This window comes from Mustela erminea, chromosome 18 (assembly GCF_009829155.1).
Source record: "Mustela erminea isolate mMusErm1 chromosome 18, mMusErm1.Pri, whole genome shotgun sequence".
In the NCBI taxonomy this organism is placed as follows: domain Eukaryota; kingdom Metazoa; phylum Chordata; class Mammalia; order Carnivora; family Mustelidae; genus Mustela; species Mustela erminea.
Genome location: NC_045631.1, coordinates 7,446,339 through 7,465,178, shown reverse-complemented (window position 1 = coordinate 7,465,178; position 18,840 = coordinate 7,446,339).

Sequence of the window (18,840 nt, the reverse complement as noted above, 5' to 3'; positions counted from 1 at the left end):
ATAGATGTTAGATAGATAGATGATAGAAAGATGATAGGTAGATAGTAAATAGATGATAGATAGATAGAGTCTACTGCTTCTCTTTCTCTGGAGAACACTGACTAATACACAGGACCATGGCACAGCTGAGCTATGACAAAAACTGTGTGCCCATAAAGCCTACAGTATTTATTCTCTGGCTCTCTATAGGAAAGGTTTGCTGGCTCCCTCTCTAACACACGGAGTGCACACCCAAAACACAAGACATGCATCCCTGATGTCCTAATTTTAAATGATGAGAGTACAATGGCAGGGAAGGACCAGCTAGGACCAGGAGCATCTCCAGGCAATGGTGGTGTGTGGATACCATGAGTCAATTAGGCAATGGGGCAGGAGTAGGGCAGTGAGGCACCTGGTGCAGTTCTGGCAAGTACAAGATCAAGTTCAAGGAGGTAGCTGCAGCACGAATGGCCATGGAGAACTAGAAGGGTCTGGGTAAACATGTTTTCCACCATGAGAGGCAGAGAATCAGCCCAACCAAGGCAGTGAAGGAAGAGCCATATCATTCCTATGGCAGAAAGCTGCTGTCTGCTTGCCTGTTTCTCTGGACATGCATGAGTGGACAAGGCTCACAGGGCATAGCTTGCTGGTAGGGTGAACATTCCAGGGTGCAGCCTGTGCATCCAGTAAAGCTAGGCTGAAGTCAGGGGTGGGGGTACAGGACGATACAGTCTCCTGGCAGGTGCACTCACTGCCAAGGCTCTAGGAGGGACTTCCTGGAAAGATACGAAAGCTGGAATCACAACCCAGGGGAATGGATTGAAGCTATTAACAGGTGCCTCCGCCGCAAGGATTGCTGAGTACTTATTTTCTTGGCATCTCAACGCACTAATGCAAACATGGAATATAGGTTGCAAGAAGGGAAAAAATAACGAGGTGGCACCCATTTCAACTCTTGATTTCACACGACGTCGCTTTATATGGCGACAACCTGCAATTTCTTAGGGGAAGTCTTGCTGTAAAGTGAGCTGACGTTCCTTTGCGATAGGAGAGAGAACAAAATCTCATCAATGCTTTGGGGTAGGATATTGATTTTCATCCCCTTTCTCCCTGGCAGATCAAGAAAATGGAGTTAGGCATGTTAGTGGAGTAGAAGCCAGAATGTTAAATACAGGTGGTTCTGCACCATTAACCTCAGGGAACTGTCAAAAAGCGTCATTTTCATACTGGTATTGTCCAACTATTCCTTTAAATAGGAGGGAGCTGGGACTGACAGCCTCAATTTCATAAAGCAGGAATTTTAAGGCCATTGTGTATTTTTATTTGTTAATGGATTTACTCTGCTTAAATATTCAGAAAAAGGAAAGCACAGCTCCTTATAGAATATGGGTTCTGCTAGAGACTTCTTTAAAACATAGAACATTAAGCAAATTGATGGACTCTTTCATATTTAGGAAGTTATGTAAAAGCAGGGAGTGGGAAATGAAGACAATTTTATTCGAATGGAAAAAAAAAAAAAACCACCACCACCCAGGGAAACCACAAAGAAATATTTTTTTTTTTAAGTGGCTTGGTCTGTCTTTTCTCTCCTTCCTGTTGTAATCAGGGAAAGAAAAGAAAGAAGCCAGGGCATGTCTACTCCACACCACCTTGCTTCCCTCCCTCAGCCACCAGGGAAGAGGATAAGACCAGGTTTTCCCCAGAAGGTGCCTCGTTTCAGTCATGGGAGTCCTCCAGACGTAGCCTGAGTCTTAGAAACAGAGCTTCGTTCGTAGGACTCAACCTGATCTCTGCTATGACCCAACACTTACTGTCTATAAATAACTTAATTTAGTCCACACTAGCCTCCGATCTTGGGATTTCTAGCCCCTTATCTGAGTTTCCTTTCCTCCTGCTTGCTGTTGCTGGTCAACAAAGCCCCAGGCTCAGCCAGGTGTTGAATCTGGCAGGAGAGATGTCCTGTTTGAAAGCCTCTTGTAACTCTCCGTCTGTTATAGGCCCCTCATAGGGTCTTTTTCTCCATGGTTTGGTGGCTCGGGGGTTGGGGGGGTGGATGGCATATTGAATTGCTGTATAGACGCTCGGCATGGATGCTTTGCACGGACGTCACCTCACATCCGGCGAGGAGACAAAAGATCACGACTTTGATGTGTTTCCTTTCATTTGACCAGGTGACTTCCCGTGGCTGGTCAGGGCAACCTTTCAGCTACTTTCTGCCCCTTGGAAAAATTTTGAGTTCCCCCTCAGTCCAGACAATGGCAGTCCATTTTGAATCTCTCATATTTAAATAGACCAGCCTCCTCCCTTCTCAATTTTTGCGCCCAGGGCTGCCACTTTCCAATAACAGCTAAGAGTCAGCGTGTCAACGTTCCTTCTTTCACATGCCCCGGAACTTTGAGGGGATCCTTCTCCTACCTCCTGCCAACTTTACCCACCTCCCATCTTGCTTATGGCTCTATTTTTTCCCCCTTGTTTTTTTCCATCCTCGCCAACTGAAGTTTGTTTTTTAAATTTGCTATGATTGGTTTTCATCTATCCTCCCACAATTTCTGTCAAAGAATAGGGTCTTTGTTTTCAGTTTTTGTTTTGGGGTTTTTTTTTTTTTTTGGACCTAGAAATTCACTTCCGGCATCTTTGCTGTTGGCAGATGCTGTTGGCAGAGTTTCTTTGCCAGGTGGGGTGGGTCCAGGCCATCAGAGAGGTGGAGGAAGCAGAATGGGGTTCATTCAATGAGCACTTCCCATGTCCAGGGACTCTCCTGGGAGTTTTGAATATATTATTTTTTGCACAGAAGAACAAATTGATGGGATTATGGGATATCTAGTTTCTGCCTAGACATCTACTTAGCAAGATAGGATGCATAATATTTTCGAAGGGCCACCCCAAATGCAATCCTTTCATTGAGCTTGTCAATTGTTCTGCGCCGTATACCCAGCAACCAATTTCTGTCTTTCCTACCGCTACCTCTTCTGACCTGTTTTGTTTGCGTGTTTTTCTCTGCCTCTGGATGAAATCCCAGAAAGTTCCCAAACCTTTTCTGGCTGCTTTTCTTTGGGTAATAATAATAATACAACACAGGCCACTCTAACATCAAAACTCTGGGCTCTTCTTCAATTGAAATCTCTTCCCTCTCTCTGCTTGCGCCCATCTGGGCTTGGAAGTCTGAGGCAGGAGAGGGGACGCGTCCGGCTTCTTCCCCACTTCCTCTCACTGCTTCCTCTTGCATTCACTAGGTGGGGTGATGCTGTTTTACCAGGCCTTGGTATGCTCCAGGTGCATGTCAATGAACACTTCGGCTCCTTCGTCATGCTGTGTACTTTTGGAGAGTTTCTTTAGAATCCCTACCTGCTGCTCAGGTCGGCTACCTGCAGTCCCATTGATTAGGTGATACCTTACTTATGCAACTACCAAAAATCCCTTACTCCCTGGCTTTTATTGGGTCACCTCTGTTGGGCTCACCTTGCTCCTCTAGGTTTCTTAGACAGGGTCCATTTGAAAGTGACTTAGGGCCAACTCCCTTCCCATAAGGACCTCATGGGATCCAAAGCAACATGGATACACCAAACAGAGATAGTAGACTGTGCCTAATACAGTGTCTTCTGCTCTCCTGCCATCACTGGGCTCCTCCCACTATTTCTTCTTCAGGTATAAGGCAGCCATCAGCCCATGTGGCCCCAAATTCCATGGGAAAAAGTCAAGTCTCTGAGTTTTTTCCCATCATGGCTTAAGGGGAGGGAGGAGCATTTTATTTCTCTCCCCTTGGGTAAGAGAACAGAAACATTGCCCTCTGGAAGCAAAGCATTCATCTTCCTCCTTAATCTTCTGAGCCCCCTATTAATAACCTTGGTGAGTGATGGGATGACACGAGAATGTAAATTTTGGGCCACTGCTTTTATAAGTCTAGCACCTCACCATAAAAAGGAGAGCAGATGGTGCTTGGTATCTATTTTTCTTGTCCTTGGATTGAAATTTATGAAATGGCAGGAAAAATCTTTCTCTCCCTTGTTAGATTGTCCTAAGAAGCAGTTGCTTAGATATAAGCCTCTTGTCCTACAAAACAGAGCACCCGATTCCAAGTCTCACTTGATACCAAGTGAGGACCAGCCCAATGACACAACCTCACACTGTCTCTTCTTCTGCTCCTGTCTCGCTCCTGTTTTTCCTCTCCCCTGTTCCCTAGTGTTGTAGTGCCTACTTAAATAGAGGACATAAGACTTTGCTTTGGGCTCTGCTTTCTGGGGAAGCCAGGCAAATATAACCAGCAAGTAAAAAACTGCTAGATGGTGGGGAGAACAGAAGTTGGAAAAGGAAATATGGTTCTTCTCAAATTTGTTGAGCCTTTGGAAATACAAGTGAGGTCAACCGCAGCTGAGAGGAGGCACAGTAGTTGGAAAGCATCTCCCTAGATCAGTCTTAGGACATCTACTGTGCTTTCCTCCTTTGTTTCTTGGCTGGGCCACTGATCCATTTCTTGCTCAGGATTGGGGTTATAACAAGGACTTGAGGAAATAAGGGCTCTTCTTGGGAAGATCAAAAGTCTTCATTGGGAAATACGTGATCACACAGATGGCATCTTTTCCTTAAATCTCTCTGCTTAGTTCCCAACCCACAATGAGCTAGTAAGTCCATTAGACAGAGAGAAAGACAACTGAACATCAGTTGTTTTCTGCTTTTTGCTCTTTGTCTTTCTGGGTTAATGGGGATAGCTATGAATGTACTTTTTTTTTTTTTTTTTTTAAATTCCTGGCTCTTTTATCCATCCTATGCTAGAGGTTATTTCTCAACTTCCCCCTAAGTAGGAGTCAAAAAGGACATAAGAAAGAAGTCTACCATGCTCAAGGTTAATTAACTTTGCATTAGAATGGGTATATGAGCACCCACGCATTCTCAAACACATAGACACACATCTATCCACATTCTTGGATAAATATTCTCTTATTAAAAGTAGCTGAAACTCTGGGGAAATGAACTAATGTTGTAAAGAAAAAAAATGGTATTGGCCTTGGCCCTGAGATAAGCATCAGCCGTAGATTTGAATCATGCTGGGAGGAACGCGCTTCCCGCTGGGAGTAGTAAAACCATGGCAGCTCTGGCATCCTGCCCAGAGGCACCGTCTCCTGATGCCTTGTGTTGGGATTCTGTTCAGAGATTCTTGATGTCCCATTCTTAACAGCAGACATGATGTTTTGATTAAGTCCAAACAAGAAGACTGGACGATTATCTAAGGAATTTGGTACTATCTCTAGTACTACTGGGCGATATTTTGACCTCCACAAAGTCTCTATCATCCCTTGATTTGTTTCAAGTCAGCATCTCATTAGCTGTGAGTGAAGATCCAAGCTGTGTCAGACAACCAAGACAGAGAATATTTCCATCATCCATCTTTAGCTTAAAGAGTATAATTTAATTGTGAAGAGTTAGCTCACAGATTCTGAGTCTCTCAAGGTGTAGCAAGAGAAAAAAGAAGAAATGGCCAAAAGAAGAGTAATAGAAGCATCAGAAAGCCTATGGGAATGAATGGTCAGGAAAAGTGGGGGAGAGTTCTCAGTCTGTCCCTAACTAGCAAAATAACTTTGGCCACATGACTTCAGCTTACTTAACTGAAAAGCGAAAAGACTGAGGTTGACCAGGAATTAGATACTTAAATGCCTACAGAGTAAGCAGGTCACTCACATAGATGGGGTGCCCGGGCAGGGTATATGAGAGTATATTGTGGGAGCAATATGGGTGGTTCTGAACAGTGAAGCATGCCCTGTGGTGTGAGTCTTGAGCCCATCCCACGGCACCTATTTTCTAAAGAAAGCAGCTGACTCTCAGCTTTAATCCTGTAGCTGCTATGAAGGAATACAGACTTGATGATATCAGGTGTTTTCATTTGTAGAGAAATAAGAAATCCAGCTTTTTATGTGAAATACCCCAATTTTTAAAAGCCAGCTTAAATTACTCACAAACATTGTATTGACCAGTCAGAACATGTCTATGCTATACCTAATTTTTTGAACACTACTTGTGGATCTCTGAACTAGATTAACATTTCTGAAGTGTGTTCCTGTAGAGGAGAAGAGTAGATGCTAATAGATGGAACGGAAAAAAAAAAAAAAAAAAGAATAAAGAAAAGAAAGAGAAAGAGAAAGCGGAAAAGGTGGGTATATAAGTTTTGGAAACCCTGAGTTAAACCAATTAAAGATGTTTCTTTATCGTAGGCCTATCACGGCCTTTAATATTCTAGGTCTATGCTGTTCAATATAGCAGCCACTAGACGCATGTAGCTATTGAGCATTTGAAATACGGCTCCTCTCTGCTGAGATGTGCTGTCTTTAACTGAAAAAATACACACCAAATTTCACAGCTTTAGTATGAAAAAAAGGAATGTAAAATACCTCATTAGTAATTTTTATATTGATTGCATGTTGGAATATTAATTTTTTGATATATTGGGTTACATAAAAATATTATTAAACAAATTTATTTTTTTAATGTGGCTCTCTGAATATTTTAAATTACAAATGTAACTCACATTATAATTCTCTTGGACAGAACTGGTGTAATGTATCCTGTGATCATCCAAGAAATGGACAGAGTATGAGAATTTCCAAAATTTATTTGACTTCAGATTCTTTTTATTCAGGGACTGACTCATGAAATTAGTGTTTCAGGGGATATGCTTCAGGAAAGGGATTGAGCTCTGACACTCTACATTGTGCTATTCTGAGATGAAGGAGGAGCATTGCCCTTAATTTTGGTCTGTGGTCCCCATGGCCAGAGCCTGTGAGATGGCATTCAGGGCACCCCAGCCCAGGCTTGGCCAGCATTCTTGCCTTCTCATCCATTCAAAACTTTACCCATTTCTTCCTTAATTTTAAAAACACCTTTTTCAATTTATTGTTGAATTTTATTTTATATCAAGGTATTGGCATACTATAAAATGCATCCAATTTGAAGAGCTTTGACAAACGAATACACCCGCACAACCATCACCACAATCAAGATAAAAAATATTTCCATTGTCCTGAAACATCCTTTTGAGTTTTTTTTTTTTTTTTTTTTTAGTTAATCCCCACCTCTCCACATCCAGGTGGTGCGACCATCAGTCTGCTTTCTGTTCCTGGTCTTTTGACCTCTGATTTCTCTTTCTCTCCCCTCCTCCCAGCATTTGGGTCTAATACTGTCATTCCAACTAGAAGACAGTCATGTCTGGGAGCTTACAGAATCCTTTCTTACAGGTCTTTTTCATCTCCATTTTGGATCTGAGCTTTTTTTTCAGTCACTCTAAAATGCTCTAGTTCTTGGTGATCTAGCTTCCTGGAGCTTTTCCTGGTATCTGTCGGTCTGATCAGGTTTTTTATTAAGTCCGATCCAGTTCCTTCCAAAGGGGATAAATCAACCAGGTAGCAAGAAACCAGATAATATCTTATGTTTTATGAGAAAATAAGCTTCTAGAGCCTAGAATCTTGACTACATTGAATAAGCTTGGTTCAATCTCTTTTTCAGTTTCCACTGGGTAATTGAGATGGGTGGGCCAGTCTTTGCCATAGATGTGAGAAGTGGGTGGAAAGTGTGAACGAAATGAAAAAGTGAGAAAAAGAGCCAGGACAGGAAGTCGAGGAAATGGTACAGCGGTTCACAGTATAGCCCAAACATTAGAATTCCTTTTGGAGCTTTGAAATGTAATCAATGTTCAGGCTAAGCTTCAGAGACTCTAATTTCATTGGCTTTATATTAAAGTTTTTTCTCTGGTGCCTGGGTGGCTCAGTGGGTTAAAGCCTCTGCCTTTGGCTCAGGTCATGATCTCAGGGTCCTGAGATCAAGTCCCACATTGAGCTCTCTGCTCAGGGGGGAGCCTGCTTCCTCCTCTCTCTCTGCCTGCTTCTCTGCCTACTTGTGATCTCTGTCAAACAAACAAACAAATAAATAAATCTTTAAAATTTTTTCCCCAACTGATTTTAAGATATGACCAGTCTTATGATCCACAAGCACGGTGGGTTCTACCCAATTTTGCTCTCTTGGTGACTCGTCCATAGGGATCTTCTTAGATTTAGAACTTTGACCAGAACTTGGCTTGTGACCTCCCAGAATTCACGTGGAGACAGTTGGCAGAACAGTCATCCTATGAGGGGTTCTTATGATGAGTTCAGGCAGAAATAAGACTAGGACAAGGTCTGTCCAATGGCATCTATGTAGTGGTGCTGCCCCCCAAACTGATCCTGACATAGAATTTATCCCACTATCCTCCCCTTCCAGCCAAGGACCATTAACAAGAGGACAATATGTCTCTGCATATCCCTGGGGTAGATGGAGAGTGTACCACAGGTGAAATTATTAAGGAAAGAGTAGATATTTACAGGGCAACTGTAGATAGCTCAGCATGGCGGTAGTGTAAAGTGTGGAGATGTGGCAGATGACCATGTTAGACAGGGAAACAGTTGGGCAGGGATCTTGGGCGCCATACAAGATTCACATTTTATCCTGGGGAGGTGATGAGGTCATTACAGACTTGGCACTTGTGAGTCAAGGGTCCGTCTTAATGGTGAGCAAGCCTGCTCTGACCAGAGGGACTGGGGAGAAGGTTGTTGGCATGGTCTAACCCTTTTTTATGGTCATGAATATCCATTTTCCCACTCCAAGGCTACATTGGAAGAAATCCCCACACCTGAGGAAGACAGTCTGATGCCTGGTTCTTTCCAGTCCTTGGAGCTCCCTGCAGCATTAGGACCATGCTGGGACACTGGCGAGAGGCCAGGTTGTGCTTTGAGTTGTTTGGGGCAGCAAAGCACCACTGAGGATTTAGAAGTCCCAAGACCATGGGCATTCTGGGTGGTGGTGCCTCATGATGGTTCAAGTCTCTGAACAGGGTGTTTGTTTCAAGACTCTACTAACAATTTTTACAATAAAATGCCAGCATTTGCAGTGAGGGTTATTTCCCACAGTCATCTCCACGGACAGCTGTCTATGAATTCTAACAGTGCTGCCATTCCTCCCAGCCACCTTTTCTCATCTTGACCTATTACTTTCAATTTGAGTCACACAGGAAATCAGTCTGATATTTTTGAATTTACTTCAATTTATCATGAAACGGATGAAAGCACCCTTATTATATTGAAACTTCATCATTTTGTGACCCCAACACTGCACCAAGGCACTGACCTGATTCTCCCTCCTTGGCTCCAATTGTCTGTTGCCTGTTTCCAAACCTCAAATCCCACCCAAAGGATTAAGATCTGCTGCAGGCTCTGGAGGAATTTACGAAAGAGGTATTTTCAACACTGGCTTCTGTAAATTCTGGAACATTTGGTAAGAATCTATTCATTACCTTATAGTAGCACCTCATAAAGTTGTCCTGGAATCCAGATCTGGCCCCTGAGAAGTGTCAGTGAGAACGGTTTCTTCAAGCGAGCTGTTACTAAACAGACTCCTGGCTCTTCCTGAGCTGGTTGTGTCTGCAAGGGAGCCAGCTCCTGCATGGCAATGTCTCTTCCTCTCACAGATGGTCTGGAATTGGCAATGATCACAGCCATTTTCCCCATCATTCCCCTATAGCCAGGAATCCTCTCCACGAGTGCAAAGACTCTCCCCATTTCTTTGAAGGTAGTCATTTGTCTCCTAAAAGAATCACATACGGAGTGAGACCACAGATATTGCTGCCTCCGTGTTACTCTACTTCTGTAAAGAAGGCTGACCAGTTACTATTTCTTGTCTTAACTGACATGCACTCAGAAGTGTCTTTGCACTTAAACCTTTGTTGGACCTATGGATCCATGTTGGGTGGGCTGGCAGAAATCTTAAGGGCAGCAGAGGCATACTATGGAGCAGAAGTACAGGTCCTCCAAGGGACTCAGGGGACACTAACATAATTTTTTCAGCTTTTTGTGGACCACTCATTAAAAGATTCCAGGATTTTCTAAACTTGCTACTTGGTTAAAGGCTTTGGACACTGATCCTAGAGGACCACGCAAACTGACTCTTGCTTTTCCTTTAGATTTGGTCTTGTTTCTGTAGGTACCTTGTGCCCAGCATCCACCTGCCTCCATGTCTGTTCAACTTTACTCTCCTAAAAATTTGGTGATCTCTCCTCATCTCTTATCTCCCCACACACTGCATTTTTGTGTTGGGTGCTTTGGAACAATGAGTACCCAACTCTTCCTTTAAGCAATCCTTACGTAAGATAAATTTTCTGCAGGTGCTGAATATGTAAACCAATGCAGACATAAAAGCCTGCTTGACTCCAGTGTGTTTAGGAATTATCAATAGATTACCAGTTTTTTTTTTAAGATTTTATTTATTTATTTGACAGAGAAAGAGAGAGAGAGATCACAAGCAGGCAGAGAGAGAGAGAGAGAGAGAGAGAGAGAGAAGCAGGCTCCCCGCTAAGCAGGGAGCCCGATGTGGGACTCGATCCCAGGACCCTGAGACCATGACCTGAGCCGAAGGCAGAGGATTAACCCACTGAGCCACCCAGGCGCCCCTAGATTACCAGTTTTACTCACATGTTTATAATGTCTAGGATATGCCTTAGAGTGTTCTGTGTACTACCTAGGTTTATAATTAGAAGGTATGGCGGTTCAGTCCAGGAATCTGCATTTCAGGTGTCCCTGGTGATTCTGATGTAGAACTTTAAGTGTTTCATGAATTAAATTTTTTAAGAAATTCAGACCACGTTTTGAGAGATACTGTTATATGGTCTTAAAATGTTACAGCTTTTTAAAAAAATACTGCTTAAGAGGATGGTTGGCATGGAACTCACCGGGCTTGTCCCAATTACAAAGTGCACTAGGAGGGAAAATGCTGTATCCCCAGGTTCTATCACAATGCCTGACATAGAGTGGGCATTCAGGAATCTTTTTTGAGTGGGTAAATGGAAAATTAAGTTAATGAATGAATGAATGAATAAATTTTAATGTGTTTGGTTTCACCCGTGGCTTCCCACTACTACAATTCCTTAGTATAGCTTGGATTCATGTCCCAATCTTAGGGAGAGGTGAGAAGCAAATAAAATCTGAAAGGTATTTTCACTAAAAACTTGTAAGACATCAGGAATGTAACAGCACTGCTTATCCATTTATGTAATAAATGGAGTGAGAAGCATTCTCCCTTGTAGTGCTGGGAATACAGAGCTGCTTTGATGTCTAGAGGCAACTGATCTGTTGAATTCTACAAGGCTTGTCCACCGGCAGGAATGGATTTGAAGCTGAGTGGTGAGATGCAAGCAGCATTGGCCAGCAGCAGGTGGCTTGCTGGTGGATAAAGGGCACAGTGGCAAAGTGCCTTTGTTGTCTCTTACAGGCAGTAGAAGACTCAGAATATATATCACCAAAGGGTTCTTACAGAGCAGAAGAGAAAGGAATGACAGGTACCATGTGACAATTTGTGAGCTATTTCTGGACATTCCTGGTAATCAATGGTGAGGTCTTGGCAGAACACTCAGGCAGTCTTCTTAAACTTTAGTGTACACCGGGGGGTCTTGCAGATTTTGATTTAGTGGATCTGAGGGGGGGACTGAACTTCTGAATTTCTAAGGAGCTCCCAGATGATGTTAATGCTATTGGTCCATGGACCGCATGTTGAGTAACAAGAATCTAAAGAAATTATAATTTAAGGTGATGATAAGAGCCAATGAAGTAAAGGTTCTTACTATTAGTAGGGTGCCATGAGTATGCCCACATCAGTACTGTTTTGAGGAAGTCCAGATGATATTTATAAGTGAGAAGTAAAATCAGAGTCAGGAGAACTTACCAAAACAGTGTAACATTCTACCAAGGGCCCTTATGGACAACATTCATTGATGAGAGAAGTATCGGGGGGTGGTTTTCTGAACACCTAAACAGAACCACTATGGGAGAATGTTCCCTCTAGGAGAGGATGGGAATTGTAAAAAAGGAAAAGAGAAGAAGAATTTGACTCTTTCCCACCCTGATTCCTTTTGCTGTTAAGAATATGCAGTGTCAGACCAGAGAGGTGAACAGAGGGCATGCATTATATTGGTAGAAGTTTGGAGCTAGAGTCGTGGCTGCTTGTTTACATAGTGGTTATGTGTTAAAAACTTGAGTTATATAATTTAAGTGGATGCAGTTTACTGCACATAAATTATACCTCAATGAAAATGATAAAGCTGTATTTAGTGTTTCCATTATAACTATGTTAATATTGTTCACGTTAAAGCTGAATATTTTGCTGTTCTTGTATTTCTTTTTCTATACACATTTTTATTTTGCATAGAGTTAATCATTGCTTTTTCTCTTTGTGGAGTTTTCCTTGAGCCTGTGATGGTTTTCCAATATTTCTAAAGTTCTGTATAATGTTTCTCGACATAAATTCCCACATGAAAAGGAGAACCTGTTAAATAGTAGATAATTTTCAATTCTTTTCCTTGAGGATGTTTCTCCTGAAGTCATCCATCCTCATACCCTAACAGGGATTGGAATTTTTTTTTAGAGATTTATTTATCATTTGGGAGGGGAGGGGAGAGAGGGAGAGAATCTTAAACAGATTCCCCACTGAACAAAGTGAGACTCAATCTCAAACCCCAAAATCATGACCTGAGCCAAAATCAAGAGTCAGATGCTTAACTGACTGAGCCATCCAGGTGCCTCAGGGATTAGAATTTGTAGGTTATTTGCCAGCCACATGCTATTCTGCATTTTTCTTTCATCAATGCCGTAGGACTTGCTTTCATTTCTCTTTTAAATATTGAATCCTTTCTGTCCTAACTTCCTCACTTTTGGTGTATCACATCTTCTAGTAGTTTTCTTAGAAATGGCACAAACTGATGTATTATATGTTGGCAAATTGAATTTAGATTAAAAATATTTTTAAAGGCACAAAAGAAAATACTTTCTTTTCATAGATTTTTGAATATCTGAAAATATCTGTGTTCTACCCTTATACTTGAATGATAGTTTGGCTGGGTATGGAATTCTAAGTTGAAAATAATTTTCAATTAAAAAAAAATGAAAGTATTTTTCCATTATTGTGTTTGAGGAATCTGATGTGATTTTATTCTCAAATCTTCAAATAGAACTTTTCTGAACCTCTCTAGCAACTCCTAGGATCTTCTCTGGAATCCCAAAATTTCACAGAAATGTGCCTTAATGTTGATTATTTTCACTTATTGTGTGGGTACTTTATTTTCACTTATTGTGTGGGCCTTCTTAACTTGGTGACTCATGTCATTTAGCTTTGGGGAATTTTGTGTATTATTAATAAGATAATCTTTTTCATATTCTTTTAATCTATTCTTGGGGTTCCTATCTTTTCATCATTAGACCTCTTGGGTCAACCTCCTAACTTTTTTTTTCTAATTTTCTTTTCTATCCTATTTTCCTTCTAATTTCTTTATTTTATTTTTCAGAGAGATTTCTAATTTTACCTTCCAATATTTCTACTGAATTTTAAAAATTTACCTGAAAATTTTTAATCATCAATAAAACTTTTTTGTTTTATAATTAAAAAAAATAGTATTCTTGTGTGTTTTTGTTTGTTTCTTTGTTTTTTGCCTTCTCTCTGGAAGAAAGCTTCATGACCTCAAAATAAATTTTTTTTAATCTGTTTTGGTCACTACTATATCACTTATATGTAGAAAAACGTTTGGCACACTAGTAACACTCAGTAAATATGTGTTTAATAAATGAATGGGCCTCTCTGAAGGACCAGAATTAGGGTTTCCCTGAAGCTGTTTTTTTTTTTTTTAAAGATTTTATTTATTTATTTGACAAAGAGAGAGAGACAGTGAGAAAGGGAATACATGTAGGGGGAGCGGGAGAGGGAGAAGCAGGCTTCCTGCTGAGCAGGGAGACTGACGTGGGGCTGGATCCCAGGACCCTGGGATCAGGACCTGAGCTGAAGGCAGACACTTAACCACTGAGTTACTCAGGCGTCCCATGAATCTGTTTCTTGATCCCTGCATTATCTATATTGTTTGACTGTTCCAGACTCTGTCTTTTATGGTAGAAGTTTTCTTCAAATGTCAGAGGACCTTTTGCTGTTTGCTAATTTTTGAAAATGAAGTTGGTTTTAAGTGAGAAGTGCTTGGAGTTTGCCCCACCCCCCACCCCTGCAGTCTCACTGGGTCAGGCTCATAGGGCTAAATAAACAATGAGTTTCCCTCTTGGAGTTGGTTTTTTACATCAGTGACACTATATATTAGCATCTGTAGATGTTCGATATTGGGGTTTTTAGTTTCTTAAGGGAATAACATCCTCATTTACTAATTTACTTTTATGTTTTGGGAAAAGATAAGGGCTAGGAGAAAGTATGGTGTGGTCAATAAACCTAAGTATTGGTCAGCAGAGGAGGATTAGGAGTCTCCCTATTTTTACTTAATCCCCCTGATGTTACCTTAGGCCAAGGGGGCTATACATTATAGCCAATTGGTCAAATATAGGCAACCACCTGTTTTTATTTTTTATTTTTTTATTTTTTAAGGATTTTATTTATTTATTTGACAGACAGAGATCACAAGTAGGCAGAGAGGCAGGCAGAGATAGAGGGGGAAGCAGGCTTTCTGCCGAGCAGACAGCCCAATGTGGGGCTTGATCCCAGTACCCTGGGATCATGACCTGAGCCGAAGGCAGAGGCTTTAACCCATTGAGCCACCCAGGTGCCCCACCACCTGTTTTTATGAATAAAATTGTATTGGTACACGGACACACCCATTTGTATAAGTATGATCTATGGCTGACTTTGTGCTACCATGTCACAGTTGAGTAGTTGTGACGGAGATCATATGCCCATGAGGCCTAAAATATTTAGTATATGGGTCTTTACAGAAAAAAATACCTGTTGACTCTTGCCCTAGACTCTCATCTCTACCCACTCTACGTCTGGCGGCCCAAAGTCCAAAGTTTCTGTAGTTCATTTTCTCCAGAAAATATACTTCTTATTTCCTACAGGTAGAGAGAAAAGATAGTGTCTAACTGTGAGAAAATATATCTAGGAGTTTAATTTCTTCAGGTTCTTGCTTTCACACAAGCCTCATGGTTTGTATAGTCCTTCACAATCTTTAGCAGACGATACCAGTTTATCAGTTTCATCAAAGGTTCTTCAAGGTGATGATTAGTATGCTACCCTGTGAATGTGAATGTCCTGGTTTGACTGCCCTCAGTTTTTCTGAGTCATTTTCCATTTCTTCATTCAGTCCTTGTTCTCATATATTTTGGCTTAGGGTTCCAAAGATTCTCTTAGTTTTACTCAAATGTGCTTCTGCTTCTAATTCTTTCTACTGACGTAAATTGATACCATTATCTTTAAGTTCAAATGGAAGTGTACATTTTTTGAGAGGAACAAAAAACAAACTAACCAGAAAGCCAGACCTCAGAACACCACATAAAACCACAGTGATAATGCCAATGAGTTACAAGCACGAGTATACTGATACTGAATATACTCAATATATATACTGAGTATATTGAATATATTGAATATACTGAGTATATTGAATTGATAATTCAAAATGGTTTTGTGAATACAGTCAACATCTCAGTATATAAGGTAACTATATATACGACAGGTCAAGGTTTCTCTTTTGTGTGGCAAACGATGGAATTCAAACTATGTAGCTTAAGAATTTATTAAGATAATTTAGGTAGTTCCTAGAAACTCTCTGGGAATATGAAAGAAAAATGACTGAATGTTATGCAGCCAGAAAGAAGATTAGTCACACCCAAGACTTTCTGAGAAGTTCCATTGCTGCTACTCTATTGCTTGGCATTTATGGTACAAGAACCTGAGAAACTTCTCATAGCTACCCCAAGAGAACAAAATATCTACTCCACTGTGTTTACCAGAAGAATGAATATCCTTATGCAGCCAGTTATAAGGGCCTCCTAGCTCCAAGACTTGCTTGGATTTGTCTATTTTGTGGCATGTAAATCATATAAGAAACTCCAGCACAACTGATCTGAGAATGGAAGGTTTTAGCCTTCCAAATCCTCAATCTATATTGTAAGAAGGTAAACTAGAAGGGGGAGGGAGTGACTTCTGAGTGAGCCAGACCTTTATATCTTCCACAGGGACAAAGGGAATGTAGCAGCACATCGGAAAAAAACTAGGGCTGGATCCCTATCCCACCCTGTAAACAATCCAGACCAAAGAGGTGGGTATAATAAAATTTGTAAAACAAAACTAAACAAAAAAACCCACATGGTCTAGAGACTTCAATGGAGTATGTTTAGCAATATAAGCCTTGTAAATGACTATTAAACAAACTTCTTAAGCAAGATAGGAAGTCCAGAAACTACAGAAGGATATACTTTGGCTACATAGAAGTATAAAGTTTCAATTGCAAAAAACGATAGCACAAATGTTACTTACACTGTGGCTGGTGGACCAGTGCCTGTCTAGGCTTGCTATCGACCCTTGTCTTAATAAGTATAGACACTGAGAAAAAGCATTTATAAACTTTTACAGCAATTCAATATTGCCATGATGTCTGAGTGTGTGATTATGTATTTTATGAAAACTTGATCAGCTATGGATCAGAAATTTTAAAATTTTAAAATTACTGGCCCTTGGCCACAGAGAATTTTATATATATATATATATATATATATATAATAAAATATATAAATTTTATATATATAATATATATGTATATATATACACGTGTATATATATATCCCTAGAAAGAAATTATTTACAGTGCAGCTGATAGTATACAAGAATTGTACAAACTGACATTAAAAAAATGAAAAAATGAATCAAGGAATAAGCTGTAATTCATAGAAGTAAAATCCAAGTGTTCAATAAAATCATATGTCATTTGAATTCATGAGTGGTCAGGGCTATGTTTCTACTCTTCAGACTTATAAAAATTGAAAAGAGCAATAATACCTATTGCTAATGTAGCTATGGGGAAATTCTCACAAATCACTGGTGAACTATGCATTATTATGGCCTTTTCAGGAAGCAATCTGACAGCATCCATAAAAATAAAAATAAATTGGACATACTCCTTGACTCAGCGATATTCTTCCTGGGAACCGGTCCCATCAAAATGAATGGGTTGCTTATGCTTACCCATAAGTAAGCATATCCGCTCAAAAATGTTTACTGTTTCCCCATTCATAGTCAGAAAAAACCAGAAGCAGATTGAATGCCAGTAATAGGGGAATGGCTGAATAAGCTGTGGTCCATCCACCCCCAGGAAAACTTACTAGTTATTAAGAAAAATGAATTAAAATTATACCAGTTATCTTGGCAGGATTTTTATGAAGTATCCTTAAGTGAGTAAAACAAGATGCCGAAATTGTTGAATATAAGCTCATTTTTATGAAATAATAAATAACAAAATGCTGTATATATTTCTGTATCTGTATGTATATTGATATATAAATATGAGAAAATGGAAAAAATTAAAAGGAAATATACTAGGTTATTAACATTGGTTAACATAGGTTATTGTGGGGTGTGCTGGTGAAGATACAGAGGGACTTGGTGATGGGTTGGAAGGGACACCAGAAAAAGAAAGGAAGACTATATTATAAATCCCATCGTGCGTAAGAGGATTGAATTTATGTTCTAGTAGAATCTGTTTTGTTTATATATACACAAAACATTTTTTTAACACAATAATTACAAAAGATGAGTTAACTTCGAATGAACTAACTTGTAGAGGTGGTCATGATAAAATGACATTAAAATAAAGTAAGTCAATGAGAAAATCAATCAGGAAGTCAATAAGGGAAAGGTTAATACTTTGCTAGAAAAATGTTCAAAGGACATACACAGAAATTCAATAAAAGGTAAATACCAGTCACTACTTACCGTGTGAGAAACATGCAACTTGTTTAATAATCAAAGAGGCAAATGAAGATACCATTAGATGCATTTGTCCTAGATCAGTTTTTGAAATATTACTAAAATTGGTACACCTTAGGTTGTAGATGGAACTCTCAAGTTTACTTCTTTTTTTTTTTTTTTAAAGATTTTATTTATTTATTTGTCAGAGACAGAGAGAGAAAGAGAATGCAAGCAGGGGGAATGGCAGGCAGAGGGAAAAGCAGGCTCCCCATTGAGCAAGTTGCCCGACATGGGACTTGATCTCAGGACTCTGGGATCATGACCGGAGCTGAAGGCAGAGGCTTAACCAATTGAACCACCCAGACAACCCTCTCAAGTTTACTTTTTGAGAGAAGAGTAAAAGTTAAAACAATAGTTTTGGGGGAAAAAAATCTGCCATATGTTTCAAAACATGTAGATGTCATTGGCATTGATGCCCTTTTGAAATTGTGTCAGATCAATGTTAAGTATATACCTGGAAAGAGACTTTTTGTGTCTATGAAAGGATGCTTATCAGTAGATGTCAATAAATAAGTGAAATAACATAATCCCAGTATTAAAGTAGTGAGACATTCAGAACTGCCTAAATCCCTAACAGAAAGGAATTAGTTAACTAAAATGTGTACAGCCATGTAAAATGCTTATTGCTGTGGACAGATGCTCACAATACATTGTGATGAGAAATCCAGGTAAAACAGCAATATTAACACGTTGTTGATTTTTGAGTAAAATATTATAGACTGATAGGTAGAAAAATTGGACAGACACAAAAATGTAATATTGGGGTGGTTGGTGGGAATATGGATGCTATTTTTTGGTCTCTGTGCCTTTCTGTGGTTTCCAAGATTTTTGTGTCAACAAATCACTTTAATTAAAATGAAAAAAGACATCCTAAAAATGTTAAAAGGCTATAAAGATTACCATCTTCTGGAAAGAGCCCTTGGAAGGGAGATTAAGCAGGTAGGAGTTATGAGCTCTGCTCAGGAAGAAAGCCGGCCACCAGGCTATGTCACTTTCCCAACACTGGTTTGGTATATGAACCCTAACCTTTAGCTTTCAAAGCTGGAGACATAATCAAAGGTAGGTCAT